This window comes from Lissotriton helveticus, chromosome 5_1, assembly GCF_964261635.1.
Source record: "Lissotriton helveticus chromosome 5_1, aLisHel1.1, whole genome shotgun sequence".
NCBI lineage: Eukaryota > Metazoa > Chordata > Amphibia > Caudata > Salamandridae > Lissotriton > Lissotriton helveticus.
This window is the reverse complement of record NC_136065.1, coordinates 18231231-18243185: the sequence shown is the minus strand read 5'-3', so window position 1 is coordinate 18243185 and position 11955 is coordinate 18231231. Positions and strand designations below refer to the sequence as shown.

The following is an 11955-nucleotide window of genomic DNA, read 5'->3' as shown; positions in this document are numbered from 1 at the left end:
GTGCAGTCTGGTAGTGGAGTAGTGTGGCTCACTGGTTAGAGGCGGCAGGCCTGAGAGCAGAAGTCAGCCTGGGACCAGGGTTCAATTCCCGACGCGGCAGGGTCGTGGACCTTGGTCAGCGGACTCGATAATTCTCGCTTCAGTGCTTACTCTAATCAGGGGTTCCACTCGGCAACTCTGGGCATTAGCTTGCCTAATCTCCACAACGGCCCCACCAATTCCGGGGATGCCTGGCTCCACCTTGGGGACTCCCAGCAAGGGACCATCCCACAGGGAAAGCCAGGACGGGTTCCCCAGAGTTATACAGCGCCGGGACGCCCCATTGCTGGGGCAGCTGTGCGCTTTACAAGTATACTACATTTACTACATTTACATTTACTGTCATGCTGACTGCGCAAGTACAACTACTTGCCAGTCCCTAAACCTTCCCTTAACTTCATATTAGTCACCCCATGGTAGGCCCAAGGGCAGGGTGCATTGTAAGCATAAGGTAGGACAAGCCCTGATGTGTGTGGCATGTCCTAATAGTGAATTACAGCCATTTTCGTGTTTCACTATTGTAAGGCTACCTGTTCTCATAGGCCAGAATGGGCTGCTGGAATTATTACACTCTATAATCCCAGCAGGCTCAGGGAACATGGTAGAAAGTCAAGTTTAGTATCCCTGAACTCAGAATAATAAAATACTTCTTTTAGTAAAGTTTATTTTAATATCCTGTGTTTGCAAATGCTGCTTTTAGAAAGTTAGCATTTGCTTGCCTGACTATTTCAGCCCGCCTCTGCTAGGATGTATATGCCCGCCTCTGGTAGGATGTATATCTGCTGTCTGGTTTCTATGAGTGACAGGGCTGGGGAATTCCAGGGGACCGTCTGGGCTGCCATGTGGTGAATAGAGGGATTACCCCCAGGATAGGTGGCAGGAGTGCCCCTTGACTCTGAATAGGGCTGTGCTCTGCCACCACAATGCTGGCTCCACTTCCTGCGGAGCATCTAATGTCCCTGCCCTGCACCCTGAAGGAAGAAGGCAGCTTCCTGTAAACAAAGGGCTCCAAAACTGGGCTGAACCAGGCTCAGCCCCTCTGGCCTGCAAGAACAAAGGATTTTCAGTATAAATGTAGGAGCCCTGCTCCTAAGAAATTAGATCCTGTTCCTGCCAAGAAGAAGCTCTGCCCGAAGAGAAGGACCTGGGAAAACTACATGGAGGACTACTGTCTCTAATCCTGAAAGACTGGCCTGTGGTGGGTGCCTTGCTGCAAGAAGGAGAGAGGAGAAAAAGACTGTAAGACTTTTTGAATTCAACTTGTGCATCTTTGTGAAAAATCTCCAAGGGCTTGCTGGTGAACTTGCCCCCTAAACTGCACCCCAGGAACATTGGGCGCTACCCCCCTGAAGAAGGAAGCTGCTGCTGGTGTTGCCCTCCTTTACAGCGCTGACCCCGGAGACCTGAGTGTGCTGAGAAGTACCCAAGTCTGCAACATCTCAGCACCTTGAAAGCACAGAACTGACAGGCAAACCGCATGAAAGGGACCAGTGCCAGACAAATCAGAGCCGCAGGAGCGAATCACCAACCGTGCAGAATACGCACATAAGTATGAGTGCACCTCAACATTGAAAACATCCCAGTACAAACAGAAACACCTCCACAACAGAACACAGGATACAACTAGTGCCGCAAACGTGCACCAGATGATAAATCACATCTGGCCCAGCAGGGAACCGTAACATCGCAATGTACTAGTACAACCTGTAACCTGCAAATATGTTTTATTCACACATGCTATATTTTTAGACACTTTGTATTGCCCCATGATTGTCAGGGGCGGCCACAATGTCACTTGTTCATGAGAAGTAATTGTCAGTGATGGTGTTCCTATGGGCCATTCCTACGGCAGCTGCAGTGGGATGTGGGCCACCTGCTCCATCGTCCCCATCATCGTCTGGTACATCTGGAACTGGGATCCATGGTGCATTGGTGCGTACACAGATGTTGTGCAACACACAACATGCAACGATCATCTTGCACAAGATGCCCGGGCTGTACAGGAGCTTCCCACCTGTGCCGTCCAAGCACCTGAAAAGTGACTTCAACACACCAAATGTGCGTTCAACGATGCCCTTGGTGCATATGTGGGCCGCATTGTACTGTCTCTGGGCAGGTGTGGCCGGGTCTCAGAGGGCTGTCATCATCCAAGGGCAGAGTGCATATCATGGATCACCTGTGACAGTGCAGAGAGAAAAGAGTCAATACTTGGTTCGGCACGATGGGATGGCAGGCCCACTAATCCAGTCACACTTGTGCTTGCTGTGTGAGGGGTGAGTGTAAGCCAGCCCTCAGGGAGTAGCTGGTGCTGGCAACAACTCCAGCAGTCATCAGGCACTCAGACAAGCAATGGCAGGACAACAAGGGGGGATGACTTGAGTCGCACAGGGTTAGTGGACCCGGATGCACAGCGGCCAACTCGGGCCTACCGCCACGGAACACTGATCTGTGGGAGACTGGGGTAGGGTCATGAGTGCCGAGCAGGTTTCCGTCGATGTTGAAGGAGCGTGTCACGAGCTGTCTCGGTGGACAGTGGAAGGTGTACCCCCAGGGCATCATGTAGAGGGCACATGCCAGCTATGTCCTGCAACATGTAGGATATGAATGCCACAGACTCATTCCCGACATCAATTCCGTACCTGCCCTTTGCTGATGACAACCCCCTGGCAACAGGCTCAGACACCAACGATGTTCCGTCGGAGGCTGACGGTCACTCACGGTGCACAGGGTCAGTGGCACCACGTGTCTATGGTTTGCGTTAAACAGGGTTGGTGGCACAACGGGTCGATGGCTTGCGATGAACAGGGTTGGTCGCACCATGTGTCAACGGCTTGAGTTGAACAGGGTTGGTGGCACCACATGTTGACAGCTTGCGTTGAACAGGGTTGATGGCACCACATGTTGACGGCCTGCCATATGGAATGATGCCTCCCTGATCGAAGGGAGTCTGACACTGTGACCGCTGTCACAGACTTGGGGCCACTGCCATTCAGGACTCAGGACACAGTTCCACATGTGGGACCTACTATGACGAAGGGCCGCAGGTGGAGTATGTCAATGAGAAATGAGTAATGTGGGCTAGCATCGTGGGGACCAGCGATGGTCTGCGGAGGCTGCAGAGCATGCGGGACTGGGGCATGGAGCTTGCCCCAGCACGTGGTGGGCCCTTTTTGACACACAATGGTGTCAGCAGGTGAGCAGTGCTGCCTTGGGGCGCTGGTGCGGGCAGGCCTGGTCTGGGTATCAACATCCTGTGGTGCAGCAGGCACACAGGGTTGCAGGCCCCGCTGCTCACGGCGTCGGCCTCATGGTGGACTGCGAGGCAACGCCCTGTCAGTTACGTTGGCCTTTGCGGGAGTGAACAACGCTCTGAGCAACAGGGTTTTTGTCCACTCCTCTGCGCAGCCGTGGCGTACTCAGGGCCGACCCACTACGCTCACGCACACAACAATCGACATTTCCGCCATCTGAGCCCCGGCCTGGTGTGACATGGTTGGGCCCACTGTTCTCTACTCTCCAGTCACCAGCAGTTGTGGTCTGCATGGACATATCTGTGGTTTGCCTACCCATGTCTGTCCTGCACATCCACGCCTCACTTGTCGTTGTGTACATTGTCATTCACGGGTCACTTGCATCCTTCGCACATCATCCAGAGGCGGTGCGAGGAAGGAGCACAGACACTACGGCTCCAGATCCTTCATTTGGGCCCTTATCAAGGAGGCTTGCTTTTGTCCTTGGAGCCGCTACATTACCCGTGACCGCATCCACAATCTCCAACGGTCACCTCCTGCCAGGAGACCTTATCATTTCAGAACTTATTTGAACTCTCCAGCACACACACATGCCCTTATGAAGTTCAATCCTATTGAACGGAACGCATTGGCTGAGGCTCTTTTGCACATATCTGTTGGAACATTTGAATAAAGTAAATGTTCTCACAAAAGGAAAGAGACTACTCGTTGTTACTAAAACAGACGACCAGGGTAGTGCACCGCTCCATTTATTCCCACATCCTTCGCACATGGCTGCATGTCGCATCTACACACGTTCAGCTGTGGTGTGGCTGTGGTGCCATGATATGGCTATATTGTGTGCAGGGGTAGCCCATAATCACCATGGAGTTGTGTTGTTGTGTCTGGTCGGTGGGCATGTTGATTGCCATGTTGTATGTGGTTTGGTCATGTGTGCATTCCCACAGTTGTGCATTGTGTAATGCTGGCTTTGAGGTGTGTGTTGTGTTGATTTGGCACTTACCAACGAGCAGTCCAGTTCGATATGTGCCATCCTGGAAGCGCTAATTGATGATGGACTGTCGGAAGATGTAGGAATCATGCACACTGCTGGGCTAGTTTGCGACGACTTTGGTGAAGAGTCCACGGTGGGCCACTATTTCCTACACATTGATGGAACGCGTGTGCTTTCTGTTACGGTAGTGGTGTGCTGTATCCGCAGGGGACACAAGTGGGACATGTGGGCAGTCTATTGCCCCCAACACGGCCGGGAATCCGGCGATGGCGTAGAAGCCTTGCTTGGTCTCCTGCTGTTCCTGTGCAGTGTGGGGGAAGTGAAGGTACTCGGGTATGAAGCTGAGGAAAGCATCCAGGACCGGTGTGATGAACTTTGATAGGGCTGGCTGTGAGACTCCTCCGACTCTGGCAGTTGTTGGTTGGAAGGTACCAGAGGCCAACAGGTGCAGAACAGCCAGCAGCTTTGTCTCCGGAGGGATGCTGGTCCTCCGCTGTGTTGGGACCGTCAGCCTGTGGGAAATGTGGGTCAGGATGCGGATGATGGTTGTCCTTTTGAGCCTGTAGTGGGCAATGACTTCCTCAGGCGTTAGGTCTGTGAGACTGGCGCGTTTTCGGTAGGTCCACTGTCTTACACTGCGCTGCAACTGTGGTGGTCCAGGGGGGTTGGGTTCCGGGTCCTGGGGGTGGTGGCGGTCCTCGGGGTGGTGTTGGTGGGTGTTGTGGCCCTGTTGGGGCTCCGAGCTGCATGATGAGTAGCTCCATGGCCTAGTTTGTTCTTCAGGTGTGGCTGTGTGAGGGGATCCGTTGCCTACTGCAGGTAGTCGTCCGGCTTTTCACCTGCAGGAGGCAGGTGTTAAATACCTGCTGCTACTGCGGCTTATCGCGTGGTTGTGGTTCGCATCACAGATCTTGCATTTTGTTGTGAATGTGGTGTGTTTTTTTTGTGTGTTTTTGCACGGGAACGCCTACTTTGCCTCTCATTAGGGTTAGTTGTTGGTGTCCACTGTGGAGATACATTTTGGGGCAGTTATCGTGGGAATTCAGGCGATGTCTGCAGTTTGCACCAGCTTGTGAATGGGGTGTTAAATCTATCTCCACATTTGTGGTGTTACGGTGGGGATATATCGGAGTTGTGTCGCTGTGAATATCCCCCTCAGTGTTCCTTGTACGGTGACGCTGGGAGAGCCTTCGGTTCTGGACTCTGGTGCACGGACTGTGGGAGACCCTCGCTTGTCAGGTACTGGGAGGCCGCTGCTTTGTTTTTCCCCTTACACTCCTCCCCCTCCATAGAGTGCCCCCATGGCGGTCCCCCCTGGTGATAGACGCAATGTGCTGCCTGCAAACAGGCTCTGCCGGATCGAGATTCCCCCAGGGGGCGCTCTATCCTTGGTGGACTCTGGGGTGGCAGTTACGGGTTCTAGCTGGCACACTGGACCAGCACAGGCCCTAGACTGACTGCAGGCCACACCCCCTCCGGCACCTGTCTCTGTGCACCTCTTTCTGTGGGAGAGACAATGGTGTATTTCACCCTTCCTCTGGCAGACCACCCATCTCTTGAGCGTCACTGTAGTGGAATCTCCTTATATGGAGCTGGTGTCGGATGTCTGGCTGAGGGGCTGGAGTGGACATTCTGCTCCGGCTGAAGGTGCTTTCCCATCCCAGCTTGAAGGGCCAGGAGCAGCCTGGCATGCGGAGCCGGTGGCCAGTCCAGGCAGTGGTCAGTCCCCCACAAGTGAAAGAGAAGCAGTGGAGAAGGCGGGCGCCCCCCCTCCCCAGACCAGACGAAGGACCAAGTTGACTGGAGCTAAACAGGAGCGGTCACTGGACCTAGAGAGCTCACGGCCCATCACAGAAGAAAGAGCCTTCCTGCCCCCCTGCTCCTAATACTGGGGGAGAGCCCCCTAGCGCCACTGTGTGCCAGGGTGTGGAACTCAGGCCAAGACCCCCTGGGGGCAGAGGGGGTATCTGGAGACATATACCCCCCTCCAAGTCCTACCAGTGTAGGCATAGACAAGTAGAGTCCCCCAGTCCTCCTACCAGAGTAGCTGTAGACATGTAGGGTCCCCCACTCTCCTACCGGTGTAGGTGTACACATGTAGGGTCCCCCAGTCCTCATAACATGTACACGTAGATATGTTGGGCATCCTAATTCTCCTATTGGTGTAGGAGTAGACATATAGGGTCCCCCAGTCCTCCTCCAGGTGTAGGCATTAACAGGGGGGCAGTGATGATGTCTGGAGACATGTAGTGTTCCCTAGTCCTCCTACCGGTGTAGGTGTTGACAGCCCAAGCCGATGGTCCCACTGGATTTTGAACTAGAGCCTTCTTCGGCCTCCCAAGTTATATCTCCATCCTCATTTGTTTAAGAGCCCTCCTCACCCTGGAGTGAGTGAATGATGTGCCCGTACCCATCAAGATCCCAGTACGGGGCCTCCGAAGTTGGGTACTATATAGATCTGTACTGGAGAGGACTCAGTGCCCAGAGACACCCAGAGAAGTTAATGCTGTGAGACTGGCAAGGTTGTGGGTACTGGCCCCTGCTTTCTGCTAGGTAGTGCCCACATGCACCTGTGTTATGTTATGTGTTGTTGTGTTTGTCATGTGTTTTCGGTACATGCCCCATTGTAGTTTTCCCTATGTTAGCCCAACTGTGAGCGGCACAGGCCACTTTAGCTTTACACACCGTACTATTTAAACATGTTTGCTTCTGTGCCACATTATACTTTCACACACAACCTGCAGTTGTTTTCTCATTCTGTTCATTTGTGGTAAATTAATTCAATATTACCTCATCTCAGAATTTCTATACTTAATAATCATAATTTCAGTCAAAGCAAAGAGAGGAGTCTGTGGTGCTTGAGTACAGAAAAGGGTCCAGTAATTCGAGTTAAGGGGAGAGCTCCAGCACCAAGTGGGTACAGGAGTGGTCTTCAGCTTTATTCACACATCAGAGTATTTATACAGTTTTCAGTCAATAGGCAAAAGAAGAAAAGAGAAGTGACAAGCAGTGATTTCCAACAGATGTGTCAAGGTAGGGGCGTGTCTTGTGTCTCGTGAGAGGGCATGCGATGTGTGGAAATGTGTTCTCTTTCAGTTGAAGGCCCTTCCTCATTCGGGGGTTTATCTCTGGCTTAGAGTCAAGAACAGGAACCATCTTGTGTAAAACAGGAACTATCTTGCTGGTTCTGGGAATTGGCTGAACCACAAGAGTCAAAAAGATGAACTATCTTGTGTAAAACAGAGACCATCTGCTCTCTGGCTTGCAGTCAAGAACAGGAACTATTTATTAAAACAGGAACTATCTGCTGCTGGTTCCCAGAATTGGCAGAGCCACAGAAATGTGTGGTCAATGAACGGGGGTGCCAGAGGCAGGGTGTCTTGCTTGTGGGTCTGAAGACAAAATGGATGTCACACACAAAATGGGTGCTTGTCTGAATGAGAAAAATAGCTGTCAGGCAGAAACAGGGAAATGATGGGGCACAATTGTCAATTTTATTTCCACATTCCATCCTTGCCCCAGAGTGTACCTATATTATATCTCAATTTGCATGAGATCATCTATACATTCTTGTAGCATAATTCTTTCCCTTTCTCTCTGCTGGACAAGTGGTTTAGGAATGCAGTTTGCAGCGCATAGACCGCACAGGGCAGGAACAAATTGGATGCAAAGGCAGCATCCAGTTATTATCAGGAATATTATACCTGCTGCTGACAGCAGTTGCCATCCCCAGGACGATATTATCTTCCAGAACCAATCAGACCACGTCCAAGTGCCAGGTTCTTGATGTAAACTTACGGCTATCTTGTGTAATTTTGTTATGGCCGTGTATACAGATGGGGAATTATCAGGAATAAATATACAGCACCTAGAGCCTATAATTTTACAGGCTCCGCCTCTGTCAGCCAGGATGATGTCAAGGATAAGGCGATTTTGGAGAGTAACCAATCGTATGGCGGACTGCTCCTGGGTTAAGCTCCCCAGGGCAGACGCCGTCTGGTTTACAACAGCCTCTAAGGTCCTTGTCAACCTGCGTATAAGCTTGCTGTTCTGTACAGGGCCAACAAAGAAGAAGAACCCTTTGTTAAAATCTGTATACTGTTCCCATGAGGTTTCTGTTTGGTCAACCAAGGAGGTATTGATCGTTCTTTTATGTCTGACATGGGGCACTAGGAGGTCTCGGTGGTAAGTGGATGGGGCCACAAAGACAGAGGGTAACAGGAATGCTATATAGCAAGTTCCCCCCCAGTTCAAGGGCAGCTGCACATAGGCCGTTTGGCCACAGACGAAATAAGTATGGCGAGATGCTAGAAATTAGGACTTTCCTCTGTCTTCAAAACTTATAATGGTATGGCAGTCACTGTGTCCTAATGGAACAGAGCCATTTTTCTGGATGCACAGGTGTCCTTTTACTGGTGAGACCGAGATGGAAGGGGGACCAGCATTCTTTTTAGGTTTGGTATTTAACATCTTGTAGGACATGGTCATGTTCCCTTGCTTGTATTCTTCACTTTCTAGGACTGTACCTGTCGCCTGAGGATTTCCATCCTCATTTGGGTAACAGGCAGCATTAAGTACCTTGTTTAAGTCCCCCCAAGGCCACAAATTCTTGCATGAATTATTTCCGTCAGGGCAGGAGGTGGGGGTAGTATCATCAGCTGTTATTAGGGCGAACCAGGCTTCACAAGTCCCATTATAGGAAAATGGAAAGGGGAAAAGAGGCATCCCTCCCTTTTTCTGATGAGGTGGGAGGCGGCCACATATCCAGCAATTTGTGCTATTGCTGGCCTGATGAGTGTAGTGTAACATCTGCATAAAGGTATTGTTTTGCAAGGCTAGTCTATGGGCTTGTTCATGAGGGGGTAGGTCATGATATGTGTGTTCCTGAGTGCTGTTGGGTGCATGAGAGTTGTGTGGTGTTGGAGGAAAAACAGTGTGGAGGATCCAACCAAGACACGTCATAATGGTTATGAAGAAAAACAATATCATTAAACATATGATAGAACCACTACGCAATTTCTTAAAGGTCTTGTTTCTGTGTTTCATTCTATCTTTTTCCCACATAGTCAAGGTGTTTAAATCCATCCCCATGCTCCAACCGCTTTACCACTGGACCTGCGCCCAGTGGGCTTAATTAGCCAGAGTCCGGATGGCAGACCTCAACTTTGATTTATATTCTTGTTGTGGGGTCAGTTCCAAGGGCACAAAAGATTGTTCTGTTACAATGTCACTAGGGTTGGCAGTGTCGCCGGCAACAGTGTCTCTTTGTCCAAAATATTTCCGGCAGTGGCTCGCGTGTAGCCAGCCCTTCCTACCTTCGACCTTCACCGCCGTCCATGTGGTTAGGAGCGCGAGCTTCGGAGTCTTCCACCTGGGCTGAAGAGGACTGGTCCTGTCGAAGTTTCTTATCATCACCCAGTCGCCGGGTCGAATGGTGTGTTCTCCAGGGGCGGTTTTGTCAGGGAAGGTTGCAGCGACCTGTGAACGAAAAGATTGGAGTGCAGACATCAAGGAAGCCAGGTAATCAGTCAATATTCTGCTGTCTACATCAGTAATTCTTTTAGGCATTGGCGTACCCCACATATTTGGTGGTCTACCAAAGACCACCTCATACGGAGATAGACCGGTTCTGGAATGTGCTACCATACGCATGTAGAAGAGGGCAACCGGTAAGGCTACCATCCAGTCCACGCCTTTGTCTTTACATATCTTGGCCAATTTTGTCTTCAAAGTCTGGTTGTGTCTCTCTACTAGACCTGCTGCTTGAGGATGTCTTACACAGTGAAATTTCCAAGTGTACCCTAACAGAAGAGACACTTGCTTCATGAGTTCAGAGGAGAAGGGCTGGCCGTTGTCTGAGTAGATGACGCAGGGCAACCCATATCTCGGGAAATATTCTCTTACTAGTTGCTTAGCAGTTGTCGTTGCAGTGTAATCTGGGACGGGATAGGCTTCTGTCCATCTGGTCAGAGCACATACTACAACTAGCACATACTTGTGACCTCTACATCTCTCCATCTGGATATAGTCCATTTGGAGAACTTCAAATGGATGGTCAGGGGGTTGGAATCCACCCTGCTCCACCTTTGTGCCTTTACCTGGGTTGAACTGATTACAAATCATGCACGTTTTAACTTTTTGTTTGGCTGCAGCTCTCAAATGTTTGTGGTGCCATATGTTCTGTATACTGTCTAACATTGCTTTTTCTTCCAGATGCGCTGGTCCATGTATGGTGTTTATTATAGCATCCGGCAGAAACCATACTGCTCTTTCAGGTGTCATCCAACCCTGATCTGTAAGGACCCCTCCTTTTTCCTTCCATTCTAGAAGTTCCTGTGGTGTGGTGTGACTTTGGACATCCTGGATGTCAGAAAAGGTGTCTCGTATTGCGTATTGGTGGTGTAGTATATTCAATTCTGTGTTTGCTGCTAATTTGGCTGCACTGTCTGCGGAATCATTTCCTTTTGATATTTCATCGGTTCCCTTTGTGTGCGCTTTACACTTTAATACTGCAACTTTCGCTGGTAACTGACTGGCCTCTAAGAGGGCAGTGATGAGTGTAGCATGCTGTATTTTAGACCCGTGTGATGTGAGGAATCCTCTCTCTTTCCATAATGTGCCGAAGTTGTGTACAACCCCGAAAGCGTACTGTGAATCAGTGTAAATGTTAACTGATTTTCCTTTTGCTAAGTGACATGCTCGTGTTAGTGCTATGAGTTCAGCTGCTTGTGCCGACAGTATCTCTATCTTGTGTGCTTCCAAAGTGTTTGTACCATTTGTGACGGCATAGGCTGCTGCTAGTTCTCCAGTGGGGAGTCTCATGCAAGAACCATCAACAAAAAGTGTCATTTCTGCCTTAGAAAGGGGAGTATCTTGTAAATCTGGTCTGGGTTTGGTCACTAAATCAATTATGTCAATACAATTGTGAAGTTCTTCAGTAGGAGAGGTCAGTGGCAACAGTGTTGCTGGGTTTAAAATGTTGCATCGTCTAATCTCAATATGTGGCTGAAAAAGCGTCATCTCATATCCGGTGAGTCTGGCTATTGTCAGATGCTGTGTTTGCGTTCTGTTTAGCAGAAGTTCTACAGCGTGTGGGACCTGGACTATCAGATGATGTCCCAATACAATAGCATCGCTTTGTCTAATAGCTTGTGCAGTAGCTGCTACTGATTTTAGACATGCAGGTAATGCTTGTGCTACTGGATCTAATGTACTTGAAAAATAACCACATGGTCTATGTCTGTCTGCTTGAAGTTAGGTCAGGACTGATAGTGCTGTACCTGAGTTTTCTGTTACAAACAAGGTAAAATCTTTGGTGTAATCAGGTGTTGCTAACACTGGGGCTTGACACATAGCCTTTTTAAGAGACTGAAAAGCTTGCGTGTGTTCATCTGTCCAGGGTAATTGTGGAGTAGCGCCAGCTTCGAGTGTTGTCAGCTGCACTAATGGTTTAGAAATGAGTGCAAATTGCGGGATCCACTGTCTACAATATGAGGTGAGACCAACAAAAGCTCAAACTTGTTTCTGTGTTGTTGGTTGTGGTATTTGTTGTATGAGCTGGATGCGTTCCTGTGTAAGCTGCCTACCCTCCTTTGACAGCAAGTGCCCTAAGTATGCCACTTGCTGTAAACAAAATTGGAGCTTACCAGGGAAAACTTTATGGCCATTCTC

At 49.9% G+C, this 11955-nt stretch overlaps 1 pseudogene; it reads right to left on the bottom strand.

Annotated features, from left to right (window-relative positions):
• Positions 1-7183: 7183 nt before the first annotated feature.
• LOC144754070 (endogenous retrovirus group V member 2 Env polyprotein-like) lies at positions 7184-9590 on the bottom strand (annotated as a pseudogene).
• Between the last annotated feature and the right edge of the window lie 2365 nt (positions 9591-11955).